This window comes from Artibeus jamaicensis, unplaced genomic scaffold (genome assembly GCF_021234435.1).
Source record: "Artibeus jamaicensis isolate MK-2021 breed Jamaican fruit bat unplaced genomic scaffold, CSHL_Jam_final contig_519, whole genome shotgun sequence".
Lineage (NCBI taxonomy): Eukaryota > Metazoa > Chordata > Mammalia > Chiroptera > Phyllostomidae > Artibeus > Artibeus jamaicensis.
In genome coordinates this window covers 1974256-1999992 of record NW_026521871.1, presented here as the reverse complement: position 1 = coordinate 1999992, position 25737 = coordinate 1974256, and the positions used below count along the sequence as shown (strand labels likewise).

At 40.8% G+C, this 25737-nt stretch overlaps 1 protein-coding gene across 5 annotated transcripts in view; it reads right to left on the bottom strand.

The window, feature by feature from the left end:
- Positions 1-25737, bottom strand: part of PRICKLE2 (prickle planar cell polarity protein 2) — a 349535-nt gene that overhangs the window by 104091 nt on the left and 219707 nt on the right. Inside the window, exon 1 of one of the 5 annotated variants that reach the window (XM_037136142.2) lies at positions 15302-15722. The exons of 3 other annotated variants lie outside the window; for them this stretch is intronic. The gene's annotated coding sequence lies outside the window, so the exon portion shown is untranslated. Of the gene's footprint in view, positions 1-15301; positions 15723-25737 lie in introns of those variants that run through there. One more of the 5 variants, XM_037136140.2, reaches the window with a different exon arrangement.

The following is a 25737-nucleotide window of genomic DNA, read 5'->3' as shown; positions in this document are numbered from 1 at the left end:
AGAAGAGCCAGTATGAGGCAACTCTGAGAAAAACCAGGAGAGAGTTTCCTGGGCACAGGGAAAGCAAGTACAAAGGTTCTGAGGTGGGAAAGAGTTTGGTATGAGTCATTCTCAGGAGGTGGTGTGTGTCCTCCCCTCTCCCATCACTATCTACATTGATGATAGTGACCCAACTGGCTGAGCCACTGCCTGTCCCAAAACTTAAGCACAGATGTAAAATTTAGGGGCTGGTGCCATCTTAGTGGGTGTAAGAAAGTTCTTCCATTCTCCTGAGTTCCCTTCTCAGAATTCTTATATCCCTCTGTTCTGATACCTAGATGTCAGCATATCCTATTATCTCCCAGCCACAATATTTTGTTTTCCCCCCTTTCTTGGTAGTCTGAATGAGGGACTCAGGCATGAACCTTGACACTTGCCAAGTCTGGAAGCAAGATCTCTATCTCTATGAGAAAGGAATAATGGTTTCCCAACAAACACACAAGTTAAAGGGTGGAGACAATGACAAGGCCAGCAGGGTAGGAGGCTGCTGTGTTCTGAGAGCCAAAACCCTGCTGCCTGGCCCTGCCCAACTCCCTGCCCTCCACCGGGGCTCCAGCGGCTCTGGCCATCTGCACCAAGAGGAACTTCTCTCTCCCTGGTGCTGCCAAAGCTGACTTAGGATAATTTTCAGTGACAGTTGTTTCTTCTCTTAACTCATATGTCAATTCATACTTCAGAGAAGAAATATACAGTGCCCTGCTTTACATTAATTATCTTGTAATTTTTGAGCAGTGGAAACACATTAAGTGTCTCCGATGACTTTTCGTATTTTGGACATCTCTTACTATATTTATATTTACAGGTATGATGTCTCAGCAGTTGAGAGATGTGGTCATAAATTGAGTTCTCTCAGAATCAGATCCTCAAAAGGTATCCAAGCACAACAAAGTTTGGGAGGTAATCCCAATAAGTCCTGATAGGGAACTGGAGAAGGAAAGCAGGGAAGGGAAGGATGTGAACATATGACAAGGGAATGAGGAGGCTGTAGCTTTGAGCAACTGTGACTGAATCATTTCAGGTGAGGAGGTACAGGAGATGGCATAGAACATTCCTTAGAGATGTTCTATTGGGGAGTCAAGAATGCAGTGGTACTTATCCACCAATTCCCAACAGTCCCTGGGTGAAGACCACTCCTGAGGCTCTCTTACCACACATGCAAAAGAGGACAGCTCAGGCAAACAGGCTATGGTTTCTACTGAGACAGGGACTATGGGTCAGAATAGTGAGTGCCAAGGGGGAAGAAGAGAATGCCAAAAATATTTGCTGCTGGCAGCTTTACTTATTAAACAAAAATTCACTGAACATCTACTATGTAGTATGTATTCCGGTAGATGTTGCAAGGAATTAAAAGAAACAAACAAAAACTGTAAGAAATCCCCGTCTCCCTGGGATACAAAGGTGTACCTTTAGTCACAAAGAGTTAGACTACAACTTTCAAAGTGAAGAGTACTTGTGGGGATGTTCAAGAGAATTCCCTTGTTCTGAGGAGATAGATGCTGAAATACTTACAGGTACAGGATGATGTTGGCAGTTCATTCTCAGATGGTCCAGCAATAATAATAAGGTGTGAATGTGGGGTGGTAAGGAGGAGGAATAGGAAAGGGGGGTGGAGAGAGAGAGAGAAGTACAAATGTGGCAAAATATTAATAATGGAGAAATCTAAAAGGGTGTATGGAAGATCTTTACATTATTCTTGTAAATTCTCTGTAACATCGTGATTTTTCAAAATAAGTTTTAAAACAAACAAAAGTAAAAATTACTTTGACTTTGCTGTTAGATTAATGATTACTAGAAGACCTACCATGTGCCAGGCACTGTGCTACAGAGAGTTCCTATTACTGAGAAGTCAGAGAGGGCCCCCCCCGAGGAAGCTGCACCTGAAGTGTGCTTAGCAGCAGGCTGCCAGGCAAAGAGAGAAGGAAGGGGCATTTCTGACAAGTAAATAAAGGCACGGCAGTGGGGCAGTGGTGTCACCAAGGTATTGAGAGGAGTTTTAGAGGGTGACAAGATAACAGCTGGCAACTGACACATGCAATCCATGGGAAGGAGTTTTGACTTTATTGCAAATGTGTTTGCAGCCAGTGAGGGATCTGCCCACTAAACACCAGCCAGCTAATTCAGCATGGTGATGAGTAGACAGAGGGAACCTGCAAAGGACAAAAGCTTGGCCACTGATGGTGCCTCCATAGCAACACTGCTACCTGCTTCATCACGTTTCTACCAAAAGTGGTGTGAATCTAGAGCAGCTCAGATTTCCTCAGCTGCTGTCAGACTCACTGGCCTGCTAAGATCAAACAAGGTGGATGAATGGCGCTTGCTCTTGTGGATAGATTCCTCCACTTCACTTTGCCCACAGCCTAATAGTGATTTTACAGCAAGTCTGTCTTTGCTTCATTGGATACTTAGCACAGCAAGCTCCTAGAGCTTCTCCTTTGCAGACAAGTCCTTCTGAGAAATGACTACAAACCATCTAACACTCTGCCTCCAAACTTCAAGGCAAGAACTGGAAGATGCCACAGAAAAGAGAGATGCCTTTCTCTCTTTCTCCTCCATGTCATCGGCTGAGGGTCTTGTTAAGTCTCTAGCTATCTTGTGGCAGAAGCTGGCTAACCACATGTAGACAAGAGATGAGACATTAAATATGCCCTAAGTACTTGAAGACAGTATATATAGTGCAGTGGATTAAGACCTTAGATTCTGGAGGTATAGTGACTTGGGTTTGAAACTTAACTCTACCACTTCATTAAGTTGATGTCAGAATTAAATATCTTAATATGTACAGCATGCTTGGTATAATGAAACCTGACTATGTTTGTTGGACCCTATGCTATGTGTAGGCATATAAAGTAAAACAAACAAGTAAATAAGAACTGTTAGGGTTCTTGCTGTCTAGAAGTTGATCTAGGCCCTAATAATATATTCTAGTTAGGATGGAAACAGATCAATGGAAAACAGAGAAGTAATGAACAGATCATTTTTATATCTTTCTGAAACACCTAGCATATACTAAAAAGTACACTAGACTAAGCAAGGTAAATTTGATTATCATCCTTACCAAAGGATTACTAAATCTTTACCATACTTTCAATATTTCCAGGTCACACAAGTAACCTTTTTTCCTTACCAAGATACAATCAGGTGGACAGTTTGGGTATTAAATGAATGCCCCCTGGACTAACCAAGCACTTTAGAGCTTACTGTGCACTTTTAATTCACACAATTCTGTGAATTGTCAAAAATCTCTGTAAGGTCAGTCACAAGAACAAGGGTGATTACTGCCATTTAATAGATGAAGAAGGTGAAGCCCAGATAGGCTATGTGCTGTGGTTGTCCTACTAAGTATTGGGGTGTCTACAACTTCAAATCTACTTCGTTTCCTGCTAAGATAGGGGAGGTAAAGTCAGTCTGGTTCCATCACTAGTGTATGATTTTCCCCACTTTTCTTTTGATGAAAATATTTTCTAAGCAGATGCTGATCTCTGTGCTGAGTACTTTCTATGCATTTGTTACTTAAACCCCAAAACACAGTCTGAGATTGAAATTATTATTATTCTCATTTTACAGATGGTAAAACCAAGGCTCACAGAGTTTCTGTAACTTACCCAAGTCTCACAGCTAGGAGACGATAAAAATGAAAATGCAAACCCAAATCTGCTGGGCCCAAGAACCCTTTACCAAATGCCTGAACACCTTTTTTGAGGCCCCTTCAGACTGACTGTACTGGTCCCTTAATCCATGTAAAACAACTTGTGCTTTTCTCCCTGTTCACACAGAGGCCCCCAAATCACTGGCAAGTCATAGGAAATTCTTAAGTGGCTGCTTATTAATAACATTTTCAGTTTATATTAGGCCGCCTTTCATCCAGGGGAACTCAGCCAGCTCCATACACAGAGAAGCACTGAAATCCAGTCATTTCTGGAGTGGACAGGGGCCAGCTGGCAAGAGCATCCCTCAGGGGCTTGGTTTGTGGGGATTCTGGCAATGGTCACACCCTTCAAAACTTGACAGGGGCCCTTTACTATTTGAGCTGAAGGGCTCAAGGCAAAAACTTCCCAGAAACCCATGTTTCTCAGTGAATGAGGCCAAAGGCTCAAGATGACCCCAGCAGTCTCAGGAAACAAGAACATCAAGAAATTGGGTGTTTCCCAAAAATTGACACTGGGAGTAAAGCCTCTCAATTCAGACTGAGTTAGAAGCAACAGGGAAAAGTGTTATTTTCAGGAGAACCCTGCTTTGGTCAAACCCAAGGAAAAAAAACAAATTTCTCAGGGTTTCCTTTAGCCAGGACAGACAAAAAAGGCAAGATGATGACTTTTCGAGTTCAAGCTGGATCTATGGAAAGGTTTTTGCAGTTTTGTTAAGAGATAGTCTGCATCAGCGAGAGGAAAGAGGGGAGTATGCAGAAAGAAAATAACATTTCCTGCTTCACGTTTTATTGGAAAGAAGCTCTTGGTGAATTGAATTTACATGTTCTACAGGAGTGAAGTTTTGAAATTATTTAAACTTTGTATGTTCAGATTCAACAAGATGATGGTTGAAGGATATTTGCCCCTAGGTGCACAGCGCCCCACCTGCCCTCTCCTTTCCTGCTCCAAAACTTGTTGGATGTAGCAAGACCCTCACATGCCTGGTGTAGTTGACACAGTGAACACCACCAGCCCAGAGTCTGGGCTTCCTCATATGTGGGATAAGTCCCAGTCATTTATTCATCACCCCGTTTCACCGTATCTGTATCTTTCCTCCCCTGGTCCGTTTCATCATTACCTTCTGCCTGGGCTGTGGCAACAGCTACTTCTAATTCCCTGCTCTCAATCTCACTCTTCCAGAATCTATTTTCTAACAGCTGTTTGTTTTTAAAATAATTGCGATAACACTCAGTAATCCTGCTTAAAATGTGCCACTGGCACGCCTACGCAATTAGAATGAAATACACAATCATTAACCCAGGTCTACAACATCTAATATATAATCTGGCTCCTTTCTCTCTCCCCAACTTCATTTTGTCCCACTGCCCATCTTGCCTACCACCTTTTAGCTTCACTGACCTTTCATTGTGTTTTGAACTTGCCAAGGCCATCCCTCCCTTGGGGTTCTTTGCAGCAGCTATTCTTCTGCCTGGAATATCTTCCCTTCCACTCTTTATGACCTGGCCTCCTTTTCATTATTCATTTCCTCACTCATAGGTACCTCCAACAAGGTGCCTATAAAAATATCCCATTTCCCCTTCTCATTTACTATCTATTCTATTATTCTTAATTTTTTTCTTAATACTTTTCACCATCAGAAACTACCTTACTTGTTGATGAGTCTACTATGTTTTTCCCACTGTAATGTAACTTCTGTAAGGTCAAGGAGCTTATCTTGTATCTAGGACAATGAGCATTCGATGAGTTAAAATTTTTGACTTTCAAATGCCTAAACCCAGAACCTACCTTGATAGTTCTGAACCAGCAGGCTACAGATCCTTCATGGGTATGCACACAAGGTCTGAATAATGAGTAAATTTTTTTTATTATTTATTTTATGCAATAATTGAAACTAAAGTTTGTTACAATGATGCCAAACATATACAGTGTGAGTTAACTACATGATCAGTAGTATATCATTAAAACTACACCAAAGGAAGACTGCTATTTTTCTGGATTAAATGAAAGCATCTGAAAAAGGAAGGTTAGGACAGAGGGGAATGTGCATGCTGTCAAGAATGACCGAGAACTGAACCATAACTGTAGTGTAATTTAATTCTGTTAGATGTATCACAAATGTCCAGTATTTGAAAGAATGCCTTGAGTATAGAAAAACTGAAAACTCCTAACCTAACCCAAAGTAAATGTTCAAAACATTGTTAAATGAATAATGAAAAGTATCAGAAACAGAAGAAATAAGTACACCTTTGGCCTTGGTATCTGAGACCACAGACTTCAATTTGTTCATCTGTAAAATGGACGACAACCAGGAAACTCTCCCTCTAGCTCCACAGAGCTTAGCATTACTTAGGGGCAGCCATGGAGAAAAGTATATGAGGTCTGTCTAGAAAGTATCCAGCCAGCCATATTTTGTAATATGAAAAATAGAGACACTTATTGAAGCAGATATAAGAAACACTGTACACAGGACAATGATGCCTCAGTCCTCTTCAAAGTTGGCACTTTGGGAACTTACATAGTTCTCCCAATTGACATTAGCTGCCCCACCGTATTTTCCTGAATCTCACTGACAGTCTGAAATCTCCTCCTTTTCAAAGGTGGTTTGTGTTTTGGGAAAAGCCAAAAGTGTCAGGGTGCCAAATCTGGGCTACTGGGGGGATGAGCCACCTGGGTGATTTGAGGTTTCACCAAAAAACTCTGCATGAGATGTGATGCGTGAATGAGTGCATTGTCATAATGAAGCTACCAATCACCAGGTGCCCATAGCTGCAGCCTTCTGAATCATCTGAATAATTTCCATGGATGAATGTTCAAGCTTTATGCAAAATTCGATGCAGATTTGATGGCTCTACTCACTCAGTCATTTTGAATGCGACAGCCACACAGTACACATGCTCACTCAGAGGAATCTACTGTCCCCACTGACTAGTACAGTGAAGTCATCATTGTTCACATATGTGCATTCCAGTCCATTCTCCTTGGCTGCCAGGTTACATCAATGTCACGCAAACTATTCTCATTATATTAACAATGGTTGGGCTTTTTCCAGACAGATCTTGTATTTCCACTGAGGACAGTTTTTTCCAGTCCCATGTTAACCTATGGAGATTTTGCTGGATGTGTCTATAACAATCTTCCAGCAACTCTGGCAGTTCTTAACCTTTTGGGTGACTTTATGTCTTTAAGAATCTGATCTTACCCTTGAAAAAATGAACATACACACATTCACAGAAACGTTTGCATTTAATTTCAAGAAGTTCATCAGACACCTCTGGTCCTTTGATGCTCACGGATCTAAGTTAAAAGCGCCTGGTTCAGAGAACAGGTTGAGTGTAAAAGGCCTTCTCTAATATTCCCCATAAGGCCAGAGACAGTGCCTCATATCTTGCAGATGTTCTATTTTTCACTCTCTGCAATGTTCTTTTAAGAAATCAAAATAGCACATGATATCATAGTTACCATTTAGGATGCTCAATCTCAGCAATTCAGTGGTAAAAGATTTAAAACAATCTTTAAGCATAGCAAAGGCAAACCACATTGGTATTTAGGCAGCCAAACTGACAACGTGAAAGGAAGGCAAGTTCAAGCTTGTCTGACCAAATCAAGCCCAGTGATTGATTTCCATCTGTTCACTTTTCAGAAGCCACTCTAGCAAGAACCCGCGGTCCTGTTGTTGAGTGATGAACATGTGAATTCTTTGCTTTGTATTTCCACCCTGCTTTCTAATGAGGCAGGTGTTCAAAGTGACCCAACCTGCACAGGAAGCATGGGAGGGGGGTGAAGTGGGGGTAGGCTGTACACAATTCTAATCCATGGAAAGATTCTAGTCTTGGCAGGATTTCTAGGTGACCTCTGAGATGATGAATTCAAATGCAAGTGGTAGGCTTAAGCAGTAATTTAAATGAACTCATGAGTCTCGGTAGATAAGCCGTCCGGGGAAAGCTACACAGTTGCTGAGCCAAGAGCAGCCACCCCATTCACACTGGCCTCCCAGCCAACGAATGGTTGGATTGCCCAGAGGATGCCCACAGAAAACAACTGAATGTAAAGGAGGTACTCTTCTGGGAGCATAATTCCAGGAAAGCTGGATAATCACTGGTAATGAAAAGTGACAGGAACCTTAAGAATAGTAATCATATTAATCAGAATGACAGGATGTATACGTCAGAGAAAGAAAAAAATCTATTACAACCTTAATTAACCAACACTTTAACTGAAAGTTTCAATAAGCCTGCAGATCCATCTACTTTGGGGAGCAAAAATAAAATGTAGAGTAAGTAGAAAATAGAATTTCTTTTTAGCATGCATAAGCAATTTGTAGATGTTTAATAAATATTCACCAAACTGAAAAAAGAACCAACTTCCAGGGAGTTTGCAAGGGTAGACATGGCATATAGGCAAATCTCCAGGGCCAGCTATCACTGATGGGTAGAGGCTGCCTGGAGTGTCGGGTGGAGGAGGATTCTGAGGTTGTGTTGGGTCTTGACAGAAAGAGTGTGGTGGTCATTAGTGATGTTGGCACTGGACAAGCACCTGACAGTGCAGGTGCCAGATTTTTGCCATACTAATATTAGGTCAGGAGCTTTCTCAGGATGGAGTTCAAGCATGGTAACACATTCAAATAAAAATAATTTTCTCCACTGAAGAAGATTTTCCATACCGTTTAAATGAAGCTTCTAGGAGAATAACAAGGAAGAATGAGGGGAAAATGCAGACATCTGTTTATCTTGCCAAGCCAAAGCCTGCTGTTTAGGGAGGTGACAGATATCAAAGTCATACAATGCTCATGATCAGCCACATATGACTTCCACTTACAAGGCAGGCTCACTGGGAATTCAGGTTCAGGAAAATTATTTCCATGGCTGCCATATCCTGAGTCACAATGATACTCTCAGTTGGGTAACCTGCTCTTTGTATTAAGGCAGAAAAGTGATCAGAGCTATTGTCCAAGTTTACAAAAAAAAAAGATAGAAAACTAATGGGATTTAATTCTAAATAACTAGAAATTTAAATAATCATAACTTCCCATTCTTTTAAACATTCCTCTCAGCTAACATTTTTCCTTTTGGATAGTTGCACTATCCAAGACAACAGAGCAAATGCCAGTGTCCTTCAAAACTTCACATAGCATTTGATTTTAGTTAATATAAACCACAACAATATTTTTTAATGAAAAACAATACAACCTCATTTGGCAAACAGCTAATTCTGATGATTTCAGGTGCCCTAAATGTTTATAAGTATGTATATCATATAAGTGAATGTATTTATTTACGATGTTTGTGTATACATAAAACCCCTCACACAAATAAGTTCCAAGATCCTTCCCATCTACTGTCTCTGTAATTTGTGAAGGTTTCAGAGTTATATGGGATGAATTCAAGTCCCAGCTTGGTAACTTACTAGCTGTGAGACTTTGGGCAAGTATTTAACCTCTCTGCTTAGTTTCTGATGAATGCAGATGACAACATAACCTGCCTCATAAGGTTATCATGAGGAGTAAATAAGATATAGCATATAAAACAGTGAGCACTCTGTCAACTGTCAGCAGTCATTAAATGTTAGTTATTAATTATTTGTGTTACTTTTTAGAAGGAAAAACTGAGTCACAGAGCAACTAAGTGATTTCTTTGAGGTTTACTCAAATAAGAAATGATAATATTAGGACTAGAACCTGGGTCTTCTGAATTTAGTTAAATTTGCTTTCCTGTGGAACACTTTGTTCCTACTTTAAAGGTGGCCAGGAAAGGGCAGCATCAGTATCACCAAGGGGCTTGTCAAAAATGCGGCATCTGCATTTCAGCAGCTCCCCCGAGTGTGTGCACATTAAACTGGAGAAGCTTAGGTCTCTAGCACTCTGCAGAATGTACACATAACAGCCCTGGAAGGCTTCTGAGCAGGAATGAGCAGCACCAACACACTGAGGGACCATCTACCTGCTCTTCACTCCTCTGTAACATCCAAAGGTCGATGTTTTTCCAGGAAACTCAGAGTCATTCTCTGGAGGGCTACTGATTCTCATCTTCCAACATATAGTCAACAGAGAGGTCAGGTCCTGATATAAAACATGACCTTTTAGTTGTCCACACAAGGGCCACACGCCTTCACCCATAGGGCTGACTTCATTCTTAAAATTCATATTTACCAAGGTCAGTGCCAGATGAGAACTTATAGTTCATTTGATTCAGGATATTTATTTTAGAAAAGAAAGAACTTAGGCTCAGACAAGGGAAATAATTTTAGCTAGAACCTGATGTGCCTGGAACTGGAGAGTAAAAGGCAAGCTCGGTCCCTCTCTCTAGATTCCAACTGGTTTGCCCTTGGCCATATGTGTGGCCTAGCAGAATGTCCCATGCACCCTCTTGTCCAAAGGACTGCTTCTGTTGGTCTGTGGCTTTTCATCCTCATCTCAGCATGTCTTACCAACTTTCCAACCCATCTTACTTTTCCATTTTAAAAGCCACATTCAAAGCTGCGGGTGAAGAAGCCATATGTTCCAATTTATGCCTGACATATTCTCTTGGATGTTTCCAAATTTACCAAAAAATCAACCTAAAGATTTTATTTCAGCATTTAAATAATGAGGTATTTCTCAATTGAGGGATCCACAGAAGGCAAAAGAAAAGCATTCACAAATGATATTATAGTAAAAAGTATAAGGAGGCCTAGAACGGTGGACATACTGGTAATTCAGGCTTTGGACTGCAATTACCCTGGATTTGGATCCCATCTTTACTCTTTCTTTACTGTCTGTGTAACCTTGGCCAAATTACTTCTAGGAATCTCGGTTTTTCTCCATCTTTTGTGTCAGCTAGCACACAGTAGGTGCACAATCTATAATAGCTATTTTTAAATACATTTACATAAGCATACAGACTATCTACAGACACATAAGACACCCTAAATGTACACTTACATATATACTAACAGCTACCCTGGAAACATCTGACCCGGTGACCACAGAAAGTGTAGTTGTTTTCAGCTGAGTCCTGGAACTTTCCTGAACAAGCATCTCTAAGGACTCACAACTGAAGAATGGATGCCAAGAAAAGAGCTGGAAAAATGGCATCCTGCCCAGTTGAAACAAAATGCTAAGAATTCCTGTCCCAGTTACTTTTAACCCTGGATGGGGCTTCCTGGCCCTTGCAATACTTGCAAGGTTTGATTTTAAGGAGCCAAGGAGGGCTGGGGACCTGGGGTCAATCACTTCCAGTGCCAGAGGAATGGAGGCAACACAAGCCAGTCATCCATCAGACAGGCAGGGTGGGGTCCCACGTCCAGGGCATAAAGGGTACCTGTGATGCCCCCTGTGCCCCAGGATGGTTTACATACAGCAGCTCTAATGCTGGGACCAGGAAGGGGAGGACATCCAAAACCACCATAATCCTTCCTCGCACAGCCTCACACCACTATTCTGGAAACATGTTCCCAGACGAGGCCAGCCCTAACTTCCCCAATGCCATCATGTCCCACTAGTGATGTCTGAGGAGTCTCCGCCCTCTGCAGTGTTACTGTTCCTCTTCTGAGTCAGCTTTCATAAACACCATGTCTTTGGTTCAGCCAACCTGATTTTTACAGATTTGGTAGCCAAATGTGTTCCGGAAGTTTACCCTCTACACCCACCCTGCAAAGGCAGGCTCCCATTGTACTGGAAAATGTGCTCTTTTTAACTAATGCATTTTGTAAAATGGTCTGTGGTGCTCTGGTGTAAAGCACACCCTGCGTCAGCCACAAGTAGGGTTTGGGGATTTGAAATGGCTGTACTGTGAGTTCCGTAGGACAGATGGGGATAGAAGAAAAGGAATTTCTAGTTGAAGAAGAACAGAGGTGCTTGTATTCTGAGCTGCAATTTCACCTAAATGGAACCTTCTTCAGCTTTGCCCTTCCCAGTGGTGTGGAGATGGCTCTGGTATTCTCCCAGCTGCTCCCTCATTCCATCTTCCCTCCCCTCCTCCAGCTCCTCCAATCCAATCTCTCTCTCTCTCTCTCTGTCTACTTGCTTCCTTTCTCCCTCTACCTTGTCCCCAGGGAAATAAACAAGCTAGCCAGCCTCCAGGTTTTAGACTCCAAACAAAGAACTGCTCAAAGAACAGGCCAGAGAAAAAAGAAATCCAAGGTTTCACACTCAACTGACCAGGTTCCCAGTGGAGATTTTGGAGACTTATGCTGCTGGAAACTCAGTGTGCTCTTGTGCCAACATTTCTCTTTGCTTCATTTGCGTACACATACACACAGACACACATAAATAAGGTATAATAAAAATGTGAACATTTCATTAAAAATCTTTACAGATTAGGACAAGAGCAAAATGGCATATGTCAGTCAAGAGCATCAGTGAGGGAAACAGATTTTGTCAATGCCTCTATCCCAAACTTCTTAGTTTGGGACCACTCACAATCACCAGTAGCTACTTATTATGAACAGGAAAAAAAGAACAGGGAAAAGTTTTAGTGGGTCTTCAGCCAAATGCCACCCAGAATTCCTGTCTGAGGGAGAGAGCATTTTGACTTGTGTGTTTGAAAAACAACAGAGAAGAGAGCAGACCATGGCTTGGTGTTTTTGAAGAAAGGTTTCTGCCACTTCAAGGCTGATGGTACAGCGGGGTAGTTTAGAGCCCTGCTGGAATTCAGCCTTTGCAATCGATGCAAAGTAGGCAGGTGACAGAATTTGTCGCCAACTGTGTCATTCAGGGTAAGTTACATTTTTGTTCCCTCTTTGGCCTTCAGTTTCCTGTCAAATGAGCATTATAACTACTGCCCCCTTGTGTTCAAAGATTGGGAGTAAATAGGAAATGTGAAAGTCCTCAGCACCAGAAGGGAATAAAGCCCGATATTCAGTAGGCACCAGGAATTGGGCAAGAGCATTGCAGCCATCATTCACAGCAATACATGAGTCCAGGGGATAAATTTCCATTTATTTCCATTGGAAATAAATTTCCAATTTTCACATGAATAAACCAAAGTCCAGAGAGCTTAGGCAACTCTATGAAGATCATATATATAATCAGAAGGCAAGGGAGGTGGGCTATTATCTAGGTGTACATACCATTCTCCACACAAAACACTACTTTATTGAAAACTAATAGCAACCAGCAATGATCAAGCCCTGATTCTGAGTTTCCTGAGAAAGGACTCTATGCCAGGCTCTGGCTCCTTTAATTCACGTTTAGTTTGTCCTTCAGACCCCTGTATTGGAGAGTTCCAGTTCACCTAAGTGTAAAAGAAAGATGTTGGAGGGAAAGAGGGAAATGGCTATCAAATTGTGTGAGTGAAGCATACTCATGAGAGAAGAAGAAAGGGCACAAATCTGGCAAAGACGTATCATGTCACGGGACACAAATCATGCTCATAGTCATGGGCAGGGAGGCAGGGAGGCCTGCTCCTTTCCCTGCACAGTCTGTCTACCCACAAACAGAATATACAGACATGGTGGCATCAGTTCTGAGGAGTCAACCAGCAGGTGAAGCGCATATTCAAAGGCCTCCCTGGATGGACACAAAAATGCTTTTTCACTGAAAAGAAAGAACTGCCTCACACATGCAAAGTTGGGGAAAAGGAGAAATGCAGACAGGAATGCCTCCATTCCGACTTGGATCCTGCAGTTTTAGATGCGTGACGTGTCAGCTGTCCAAACAGGAGGGCTTTCCAAGAGTACCTGAGCTAAATGATTTTCATTTTATTATCCAGTCACTTTTAGTTCTGCAAAATACAGCAGCCCTAGATAATACACTTTATTCTGTCAACTCTGTCAAGAGGGTAGAAAGTTCCTTTGAGTGGGAATGGATTTGGACATGACAGTGACTGGAGGTAGCACCTTTTCTTCGAGCAAGACCTTTCTGCAGACGAATGGATGCGAACATATTGCCATTTCAGTAGACTGTTTTGTTTTTTAGAAATAATGGGTATAATTATGATGATGAAAGGTAACTGACAACAACGATAAAAGCTATTATTTATTGAGCATTTACCATGTGGCTAACAGTGCTAGGTGCTTTTCATATGTCATTTCATTAAATCCTTATACCTATCACCCTGCCTGTAGGTTCTGTGGCTTTCCCCATTTTAAAGACAGAAATCACTGCTCTGAGGGGAAGCTCTCAGTGTCTTTAGCTCTTTCTGCATCCACAGTCTGAGCCCTTGAGAAGCATCAGCCCATCCTGTCTAAGCTCTAAGTTCCTTTCTCATTCCTTAAGCTTTCACGAATGCATCTTCCTTCCTATTATTTCTATTTTTTCCCTACATTGCATGGCAAACCTTTACAACCCTACCATTTAAAACTGTGCTATTTTACTATTTCAGGCTACCCCACGACTGTTTATAGACTACAATGCCCAACAGAGCCAATGTGTTTTATTTTTTACATTAAAAAAGAATTCCCAAGGGGAAAGAGCATTTGATGGAAAGGCAAAACCTTTAAAAGCAATCAAGGAGGTATTAAAATCCAAATTTTCAAAATATGGTAATTTGTCAAAGTTGTGACTTACTCTGGAGCCCCTGGGGACACTCATCTTGACCCCTCTGTGAAAGCCATCAGCAGCTAGTAAGCCTCACAGGGAGGCAGGATTAGAGCAATTTGGCCTCCAGCAAGGTGGCCAGGCTGCTTCATTTACTTTAAGTCTCAGTGAGATGGTTTTAAACACTCTCTGGGAAAAGATGTTCAAGCAAAGCAAATCACAGCCTTGTAAGCTGCAGCGTGGGTACACAGCAGTCTGTTTCTATGTATTCACGGCACACTGGAGCCCTCCCGTGACTGTGGTCATGGATGCACTGACTCAAGGCAGAACTCTATCACTGGAGAAATAATCTTCGTGCCTAAATTCTACAAGAGCCATGCTTGGCCCAGTGATGGCATTGCATTTGGTGCTGATTACTTACCCTCTGTGATTTGGTTCAGCCTGGATTATTTATGGTTAATGAAAGTCCTATTGGACCCCAGCATACTCTAAGACCATATAACAATCATGGGATTAAATATTTCATCCCAAGACCTCCATGACAGATTAGTAATGCTGTGATTGGTTTTCAGGAAACCAAGAGACCTGAGCAGACCTAACCATGAACACTCCTGTAAGAAATCCAGTGTAGAGAACACACTGAGTCATGTGTTTCTGTCGGGCTGTGCAGTCATATTCTGGAGCTCTGTCACCATTTCTAATCTGAAAGCATCGGCTAAAATTAAACCTAAATAATTCAAGCGCCATTTCTTTACCTGAAAGTCTCAGCTAAGTCCCCATTCCTCAGACCCTCTAATGGTTGCTGACATCCTAAACAGAAATGACTACTGTGCAAGCACACTCCCGAGTGTTTGGTTTTTAAACCTTCTCCCCGTTTATTATTATTTTTTAAAAGATAGCTGCTCTTCTTTTAAAGAAATGTTGCTCCTAAAGCAGGACTTAGCCCTATAGCTGTGACATGTCACCTTACAATTAAGCTTTCATTAGAAAGCTTAAAGCATAGGAAAGGTAAAATGTGCCACAGAGCCACCAAAAAAATGCCACCTAGCTAAGATAATGGAGGCCCGATGTCCTCCCCCAATGCAAAGCCTCTAGATCTTGCGTTCTCATCCTCCTTAGAAAATACACTTGTTTAATTTGTGATTTAGAGCGAATTCCTTACCTACCTTCAAGGAAGATGAAAGCCCAGTCTCTGTAGCTTCTGCCAGACTCTCTGAGCTTGTCAATTGCCCCAGTTCACTTTCTCCCTGAGCCTGGCTTCTAGGAAAGCAAGCAGGACCGCAGGCAGCCAAAGCATCTTCTTGTAGAAACCTTTTTTCCAAATCTGGACCCTTCCTGAAGCCAGCAGTAGGCTCAAGCCGGAGCTGCTCCGCATTCACTCACAGAAAACAGCACTGCTGGATCCAGATCCTGCTGGGAGCCACCAGGCAGGGGAAAAAAGTGTGACTTCTACCCTTCCTATGGATCCGATTGCTTTTCTGAGAACCTCGCTTTCGTCAATCTGCAGGAAGTCTCAGACCCCAGCATCAGCGTCACCAACTGATCCCGAGCCAGACCCGGGCCAACCAGTCAGCTGGTCTCAGAGCTCAAGCCACTGAACCAGGAAATGTGCAGCTGAGCCAAAAAATAATAACTATCCGCGGCAGAGCTGCTGGTGGTGCCAGAGAAGTCGCTGTTGCAGTGCTCGCATCCTCCGCATGCTAATGAAGCCGTGACGTAAGCAAGTCAGTCCCGGCATCTGGACGTCCAGTCCTAGCTGCCCAGCACGGAGATTTATTTACATGTAAATTAGCCTTACCTTCCAAATCGATAATCCCCAAGCCAGGGAGACAGGAAGAAAACCCATGCTGGATGCAGCAAAGGCTGGCTATACAACGTCCAAAGGAGTACAAAAATATCACATATAAGAAGAAAAGCTTCAAAAATACACGTCTATTTTTTCCCCTTTTTAAAGTGGTACTCCTATGTGCAGGGTATCAGATCTGGGCACAGTTAACAACCTGAGCGCCTGTTTCAGATTATGCTGCACCAATCCAAGAGTGAAATGAGCTTTTTCTTTTTCTTCCCCACCCCAAAAGCTGTATCGAACCTTTAAATGCCTCTACTATATTTTGTCTCTTCCACTTTTATTTCAGGGTGTTTGTTAGCTTGAGATGATGTTGTCCTTGAATTTTTGTGCCTCCTGAAATGAAACACATTTGGCTACTTTCCTCAACGTGCTTGGGTGGTAAATTAATTACACTCTTTTTCCACACCCAATCCCAGCTCCAAGTGAGCATGGGAGATGACAAAGCATAAATCTGCCAGGGGCATTTGAGGACACTTAGACCTTCAGAGAGCACTGCTTCCATCTCTCCATTTTACAGATTAGGAAACGGAGGCTTTGAGTGGGGAAGGGCATTTTCTAAGGTCACGCGGGGATTTTGGCGTGGCTGGGTTAGGACCCACATTTCCTAGAGCTCAGACTGCAGCTTTGATAGATACTTTGATGTCTCCAATCTCCTTTGCTCTATACCAGCTAAGTGGCCTACCGAAGCAATTACAAAGACGGAAGTCTGTAGAATTGGGTAGCCCTGGGTTCAAATCCTGATTTAGTTTTCTGCTAGTGACGTGACCCTGCACAAGTAACTTCACTTTGGGGGTCTTTAATTTCTTCATCTGCACCCTTCAACTCACTAAATATTTCCTGGACACCCACTCTCTGCTATGCATAGTGTTTGCTCACCCCTAGCTCAGGCTATAAATAGTACAATAAAAATACTGAGAGGACTGTGGTGAGGATTGACACAATGTCGCATACTCAATAAATAAGTTATTTCTGACATTTTAGATGAAGTCAGAAAAATTCACCAAGGCATTCCTGCCACTAGCATGGCTATTATTTTTGTCCTCTGAGTATTTCTATGCTGATCTTTATTGTTGAAATTCAATTGTTCCTTCAACACTGCCAATGTAGTATCCTGGGCCAGGTGAGCACTAGCCAATATTCTGGATCCTGTTCCTGCTATAAGAAGCACAGTGGGGTCCTGAGGTGGAGGGTGAAGGAGGGGTTTGGAGGGTGAGAGAGAGGTATGTTCCATTACGCACATAAGTGTCCCTGAGGACAAAATAGCCAACATGGCTCCTGACCCATACTCCCCCCACCCCTTCTCTGCCTGAAGAACCTACTCTGATGAGCTCTGCCCTTCCAACTGGAGTTCCTGAAGCTTCAAATGAATTTTTTTGTTGGATGTGGGGAATTAAATTATGCCTTTTGTTATAGGTAATTATAGAAATAATGCTTAATAAGTTCTTTCAGAATGCTTCTCTCCAGTTCATATAAGACCTTTCATGGTGAAAATCATGGAACCTGGAATAACTTTTCACTGATAGAAACAGAATACAGTTGAATGAATAACACTCTGCTTTAAGTTTTTACCATACAAAACTCAGAGCGTGTAGGGAAGCAAATAGTTAAATGAAACCTCAATATCCTTCGAGAAATAGAATGCCAAATATAACAGTTTGAAGCCACCAACAACCAAAGGGAAGCAGTGACATCCTACCCTGGTGTGGTCATGGACAAATCATTTCAACTTTTTATGCTCCATCTTCTTCATCTGGGCCTACTACACTCTGACCTCCTTATTAACAGCATGATCACACAATTATGAGAAGTGATTCAAGAGTGATTAACAGTGAGCAATAAAGAGGAAAGCTGGAATACAAAGTGATAAAGATTAATCTTTGTGAAAAAGATATGACACCATGACTATCAACTTCATAAGAGGTAACAACATGACATGGGGTCTGGAGTGGCTTGCCTGGGGATAGACCCTAGCTCAGACACTTGTCAACTCTATGATTTGGGGCCTGAGTTCTCTTCAGGTATAAGAGGGACAAGAATAGTAGGCTGTTCTGAAGATCAAATGAGAATTAATAAGAAGCACTTACCATGAGTTGAGCACACTGCAAACATTCAATAAATGTTCACTATTGGTAGTGCAAGTAATAATGCTTTTACTGTCATCTTTGACACTAATTAGCTAACTGATCAGACCAATTTCAAAAGATGAGAAGGAAGTGAGTAAAGAAAAAACTGCAAAATCATACCATTCCAAGGGCACAGCTCAACATTCCACCTAATGTGGGTGAGCTGCTGACGTGCTCTTTCTATAGGAAAATACAAATACTTTTCATTTGCTATGAAACTAGGAAAGGAAGGGTTAAAAAGGACCAAGAAGCACTGGGGGCCTTCTGCTTCAAAGCTGCATTATAGGACAAGACGGCTCTATTTCTGGGAATTGTAGGTGCTTCATCCACTCATTCACGTATTCAGTCACTTGTTAAATGAACTCCTAAGATTTGTTAGTTACTGTGTTAGGCCTGGTGGACATCATGGTGACCAACACAAAGATGGGCTCTGCTTTAAAAGAGCTTAGAAATGAAAGGGAAAATAATTAAGCAAGCAATTAGAGAAGAGTGTGCCTCGTGTTATGATAGGGCTTGTGCAGAGTTCTCAAAGGTCTAATTACAGAAAGGAGGTGGATGGTACAGAGCACATTGCTGAAGTACAGTCCTTTCGACAGCATGTTCTCTGTGACTACCGCCCAGCGGGGAAGCTGGAGATCTATGCATCACCCTTGCACAGATTATTGAAATAACACAATGCACAGATTGATAATTCCTTGTGATAATTGTTTTTTACCCTGGAGACCATTCTCTTCACAATTTTTAAAAAATATGCTGTTAAGGTATTAAGCAAAGGGAGGCAAGAACTCCTTTATGAAAACATGAAATCCACATTCATAACAGCAAGCATCTTGGGTGGGGGATGACGGAGGGTAGACAATACATATGAGACACTCAAATATTTAATGGGCATCTGTGGAATGCAGGACACTCTTGTTTTTGGAGACAAGGATGCAACTTCTGACTTTCAGAAGTTTCCATTTAGATAGGACAACAAGGTGTTTACATAAATGACCATAACTGAACAGAGTATTTATGAATAGGGACAAGGAGGATAAGACTGATTGTATTTGGGGTGACCAGAAATCAGGAAAAGTCTTAGGCAGGTCGTAAGCACCCCCCCCAAATTTTTTATAATGAAGACACATCCAGAAAATATCCAAAAACCATAAATGAAAAGAGAGATAAAAGAGATCATCAAAAGAGACAAGATCAACTTTAGCTGCTAGGAAAGGTGCTGCAGGCAGGAGCAAGAATATTAATATGAAGAGAAAGGTGTTCACACAAATGCAGAATAAAAAGACTCATCTGCATGGGCACCAGGCCAACATGACTCGGGCAGGGCATGACTAAGTGTCCATTCCATGCATGTGGGGAAATCAAATAATCTCTCCAGTCTAGCCAGCATCAGCCAAAATCTTGTTAGAAGATTAAGGAAAAAGGATAAGTGAATCATTGCTGGTTACTTTACAGAAGACAAGTTTAAGTGACAACAAGGCCTAGCCTCCTAAAGTAAGGGCTTCTATGAAAACAGGCATAGGAACAATTTTTAATCTCCAAGTCCATAGGTGTAAAATAGAAAAGCATGGACTTTAAATGAACTAAAGAGGGACTTCCTAGGACCTGCAGAAGACTTTTGAATACTAAGATGATAGAACTGGTCTAGGTCGCTCAAAGTAATGTTAGCATCTTTGTCTTAAGAGCACTTTAAAAAAGACAAAGATAGCACCAGTTCTAGCTGGTTCAGATCAGTATCTTCTGACCCTGCTATTGTGAAACACTAATTACTACTATGAGGGATATTACCAAAGTTTCGAAACATATATCTAATAAAGGTCATAAGTTCACTGAAGTTTAGTTTATTTTTAAAAACTATGTGTGTTAGTATTATAATGATTCTATATCTATCTATATCTATACCTATAGATATATCTATATCTTATATATCTATGTATCATTTATCTATATAGATATAGTTATATATTTGTATATAACTATATTTATATAGATATAGTTATATACATATCTATATAGATAGATATAGATATAGATATACAAGAGGGAGAGAGATTTATATAGCTTTAAGTAACCTACTCAAGTGTGGGTCTCTGACATTTAGATTTCAAAATCCAGTAAATTTTTTAAAATGGGGGAGAGGAAGCTGACAAGGAATTATGTTAGTTGGGTTTGGCTAGGCTATCATGAAGTATCAATTGTAGATCTTAGCAGTCTAATGCAAGAAAAATTGATTTCTCAATCATGCAAACCAGGCTAGAGGTCCGGAGGCTCTCAGCACCTCCATTCCAAGCAGTAACTCTGGGACCTGGTCTGTTTCTTTTTATGTGTGTTTGTGATCTTAACACATAATTTCCAGGTTAGGGCAACAGAAAAAGAAAGTACTGAAGTTTTAAAGTGTCTCAGCTTGAAGATGAATGATATCACTTTCACTAGTCAAACTTGACCAATGATCTCATACCCCTGCAAGGGGGCTGAGGAATATGTGACCAGGAAAAAGAGAAAAACAATCACTGGGGAACCTTGGTAGTCTCTACCATGGCCATCAATATATTTTTGCTATGTAAATTCATTTTTTTTTAAAAAAAGCACAATCTACTAAACCTATAATTTTAAAACAAAAGGGATGTTTAACACCAAAGAAGTAATGATAGTCCTAAATGAATACTAGAGATCAAAGTTGCATCTGTTTTGCCCTAAAAGGGAGAAAACAAAGAAAACATTCTAGATTTTTTATTAACTTTTTTAGTAACAAGCAACCACATCAACCCACCAAACCATAAAAAAAATGAAACTTGTGTAGTATCTACAATGCAGGTAAAGATAAATAAGGTACCCACAAAGGTGGAGCTGCCTTTATAAAAAAAAGAGAAATGCTCACAAGAGATTCTGCTTAGCGGTTTCTAACCACTTTTCCAATTCAGATTTATAATAATCTGCTCTCCGCCCCCAAACAGGCAGGACATTGTCATTGAAAGAGGCCCAGCAAAAAGACCTAGATTCAAGCCTGGATCTATTATCTCCTAGTTTCCTGACCTTGTTAATAATAGCCATTCACCTTCTCTAACACTCAGTCTCTCCATCTATAAAATGAAGACATCTATCTACAAAGGTTTGGGCAGGACTAGATGAGTTAGCATTTATATACAACACAGTTCCTTGCATGTAGTAGGTGTTATCATTACTCCCCACTGGGTTTTCAAAGAGGGGAGAAGAATGAGAAAGGCAACCGGAACTGATAAAACTGCTCATAATAAATATAAGGATGACCTCAACAGCCCAGAACTCTTCTTTCTCATCAATTTGTATAAGATTCCATCATCATAAATGCTTTTCTGATCATAGGCACATTCTGCATCTTGTAAAAAATAAACCAGCACAGTTTAAATCCAGAAAGGATGTCCTCCTTTGCTTATTTTCTACCATCTAAGCAATCAGATGCATTTCATGCATTTTAATTATTCTTGATCCCAATCCATAATCTAGTGCACAAAATTAAATTTAACAAAGTCTTTTATCCTTTTTTAATTACATTAATTAAAAGAAGAAATATGAACTAGCTAGCCTGGGCAAATCAAAATGAAAGAATGTTGAAGATTTTGCTCTTTTCCTAAAAAAGATTAAGATAAGAACTGCATCAATGATTTAAACATGCTTACAACTACACATTTCCATGAAAATATTGTTAAAATTGACATGATGTGTTAGCAAACATTACTTTTGTTTGATAATGAAAGCTGCACTCTTTATAGTAGCTTTTGGGAACTACTAATTTCCATTAAATAGCTGAATAAAAAATTGAATTTTCTCTATATAAAGGACTGGGAGAGGAGGAATCACACAGGGATGCTTTGGTCTTCTCAGCATTTCCTAAATGCAGGCACTTGAGCTCCTACATACTTCTCTCGGGAGAGAAGGCTGACAAGTGGAGAAGATACCCCGGAAAAAGATTAAAAACTCCCTGCCTCATAAAAGAGCAAACTGGCAGCAAATAGCTATCTTGGGAAAACTATCCTGGAAGGAAAATGTCACAGAGGTACAAACTGACATATTGTTTTTCTCAAGGATTGGGAAGAACGTATATCTCAGGTATTTGGGACATTTTTCTCTCCTTTGGTCTTACCATAATCCCAAATTGCCGCTTTTATTATCTCTTATTGTACAGATGAGGGAACTGGGGTTCACTGAGAACACAAAAATGACACAAGGACCCAGATTACAAAGCTCACACTTCTCCTAATTCAAAGGTTCTCACTCATCCTCTCAAAACTAGGTGTGTCCCAATTAGGGTGTGGTATGCTGGAAATAACAATTAAAAACAGAAAAATGCAGGAGAGTCCCTGGTTCTCCAATTAGCTTAGGCCTTTGTACAAAACTCATGTTACTGCTGTTGTAGGTGTGTGCTTCCCTTTAGAAATCTTGGCCTCTTTCATAGTTCCACAGCCTTGGTTAGTGGTTATGATCCATCCATGGTTAGTATTAATGACTACTTGATTAACATCTCTGTCTCTCTAAGTAGACTGTACACTTTCTGAGGGCAGGGACTATGCCTTTTTGTTTTTTTGGCTCACTATTCTATTTCAGGCATCTAGCACAGTGCCTCGAGACCTGACAGCTAATAAGTATTTGTCAAATGAATAAAAAGTTTGACAATGATTTTTCTCATCTAGAAGTTAGAAGGAATTCAGGATTATTCCCGTAAGAACATCTCTCTCCTCATTTGTATTCCAACATGATTTTGTGAGTGGGAAAGAAAAAGATAGAGTGAACTTCTCTGAAATACTTTCTTAGCTTCCAGGGTACCACATTCTCCTGGCTCCCCTCCTACCCTCTGGCTGTCCTTCCTCAGTCTTTTGCTGGTTCATTCTCATCTCCCTGACAGCTAAACTTTGGGGCTCAGTCCTAGGACTTCTACTTTTTCAATCTGCATTCACTTCTTTGATCTGGTCTAGGGTTTAAATGCCACCTCTGTGTCAATGACTCCAGACCAGACTTTTTCCATGACCTCATAGCTTCCATATCTATCTGCTTATGTCACATCTACATCTGGATGTATAAAGGCATCTCAAATTTAACAAGTCCAGACATCAGTTCTTCACACCCACCACAAATTCGTTCCCTTTGCAATATTCACTATTTCAGTTAATGGCAACTTCATCTTTTCAGTGGTTTAGAACTAATACTGTCAAGTCACCCTTCACTCTTTTCTGTCTCTGGCCACTGACATTCAATACAGGAGCTGGCAAACCATACCCCACTGGCCAAATCCAGTCTGCTTTGCATTTCTGCAAATACAGTTTTGCTGGAAAACAGTCATGCCCATTCATTTATGTACTGTCTATATTTATGCTTCAATAGCAGAGCTGAGTAGATACAACAGAGACAGCATGGCTTACAAAGTCTCACATATTTACTATCTGACCATTTACACTGAACATTTGGTAACCCTTGAGTTAGCTCTGCCTTCAAAATGTGTGCAGAATCTAACACTTCCCCACCACCCTGCTCCCAGCCACTGACACCTCTCCTGGATGGCAATGAAAGCCACCAACAACTCTGCTTCCACCTGGTCTCCTCTCACCCCCCTTCAGTCTATTGACAAAACTGTAACCATAATGATTCTTTGAAAACCAACATTAGAGCCTGTCATGCTCCTGCTCCAACCTACCCAAGGCTGCTTAGCTCAGAGGAAGGCCCTTGGATCTATGCCCCATAACGCATACCCTCTTCTGCCACTCTGCCATGCTGTGCCTGGGACACTGCTCCTCCCACACACCAGGCATCTGCCTGCCCCTAGGTCTTTGCACTTCCCTTTGCCTCTGAAATATTCCTCCTGCCTTTACAAGTCTTAAAAACATCACCTCTAGCCTTCCTGTCTTGAGATTGTCCTCCCTTCCACCTTAATATTGCTGAAACATTTCCCTACTATTTCTTCTTAGCACTTAGTATTCTAAAAAGTTTTTTTTTAAACATTTTATTTATTTATCTTTAGAGGGGAAGGGAAGGAGAGAGGGAGAGAAACATCAATGTATGGTTGCCTTTTGTGTGTCCCCTGCTGGGAAATGGCTGGCAGGGAACCGACTTGCAACCCAGGCATGTGCCCTGACTGGGAATCGAACTGCGATCGTGTAGTTCACAGGCCCGTGCTCAATCCACTGAACTACACCAGCCAGGGTTTAAAAGTTTTATTGAGGTATAATTTGCATACCATACAGTTCACCCATTTTAAGTGTACAGTTCAATAAGTTTTAGTGTATTTATAGAGGTAAGTAAATATTATCACAATCTAATTTTCAAACACTTTTACCAACCCCAAAAGAAACTCCCTAGTAGCCTTTCCCCATTTGCCACATTATTTCTAGCCGCAGGCAAACACTGATATACTTTGTGTCTCTATAAATTTGCCCATTCATAACACTTCATTTAAATAGAATAATATAATATGTGATCTTTTATAACTGGCTTCTTTCACTTAAAGTAATACTTTCGAGATTCATTCATATTGCAGCTTGCAGGAGGGCATCATTCTTTTTCATTGTTGAATAATATTCCACTGTATGGATACACTTTTTATTCATCCATTCATCAACTGATGGATATTTGGGTTGTTTTTTGCTTTTTGACTATCATCAATAATGCTTCCATAAACATTTGCATATAAGTTTCTGTGAGGATGAATGTTTTCATTTTTCTTCAGTATATTTGTGGGAATGGAACTGCTAGGCCTTATCGAAACTCCATTTAACATTTTAAGGAACTACCAAACTCTGTCAAGACTGAAAAATCAACTGTTAATCCAATCAAAGTTCCCTTATATATGATGAGTTATTTTCTCTTACTGCTTCAAAGATTTTCTCTTTGCCTCTCAACATCTGACTATGGTGTGTCTCAGTTTACTTACTTGGAGCATATTGGCTTACTGAATGCATAGGCTAATATTTTTCTTCAAAAACTTTTTTCTCTTCCTTTTCTGTCTCTTCTCCTTTTGCTGGATCCATTATGCATGTGTTGATATGCTTAATTGTATCCCACATTTCTCAAAGGCTGTTTACTTTTCCTCATTTTTCCCCCATTCTTCAGGTTACATAATATTTAGTGATTTATCTTGAAGTTCGAAGATTCTTTCTTCTCCCAGATTAAATCTACTGTTCAGCCCCTCTAATGAATTTTTCTCTTCAGCCACTATACTTTTTAACTGTCAAGTTTTCATTTTCAAAGATTTTTAATTTCTTTTTTATTGATATTCTCTATTAGATGAGACATTGTCATTATGCTTTTCTTTAATTATTTACAGTTTCCTATAGTTCTTAAATGTATTTATAATAGCTGATTTGAAGTCTGGTAAATCTGACATCTAGGTACCCTCAGAGACAGTTTCTTTTGCCTACATTTTTTTCCCTGTGAATAGGTTATAGTTTTTGTTTCTTTGCATGACTCATGACATTTTTTAAAAATATATTTTATTAAATATTCCATTACAGTTGTCCCATTTCCCCCCTTCATTCTCCTCTACCCTGCACACCACCTCCCCCCATTCTCCCCCCTTTAGTTCATGTCCATGTGTCACAAGTTCTTTAGATTCTATGTTTCCCATGCTATTCTTGCCCTCCCTCTGTCTATTTTCTACCTACC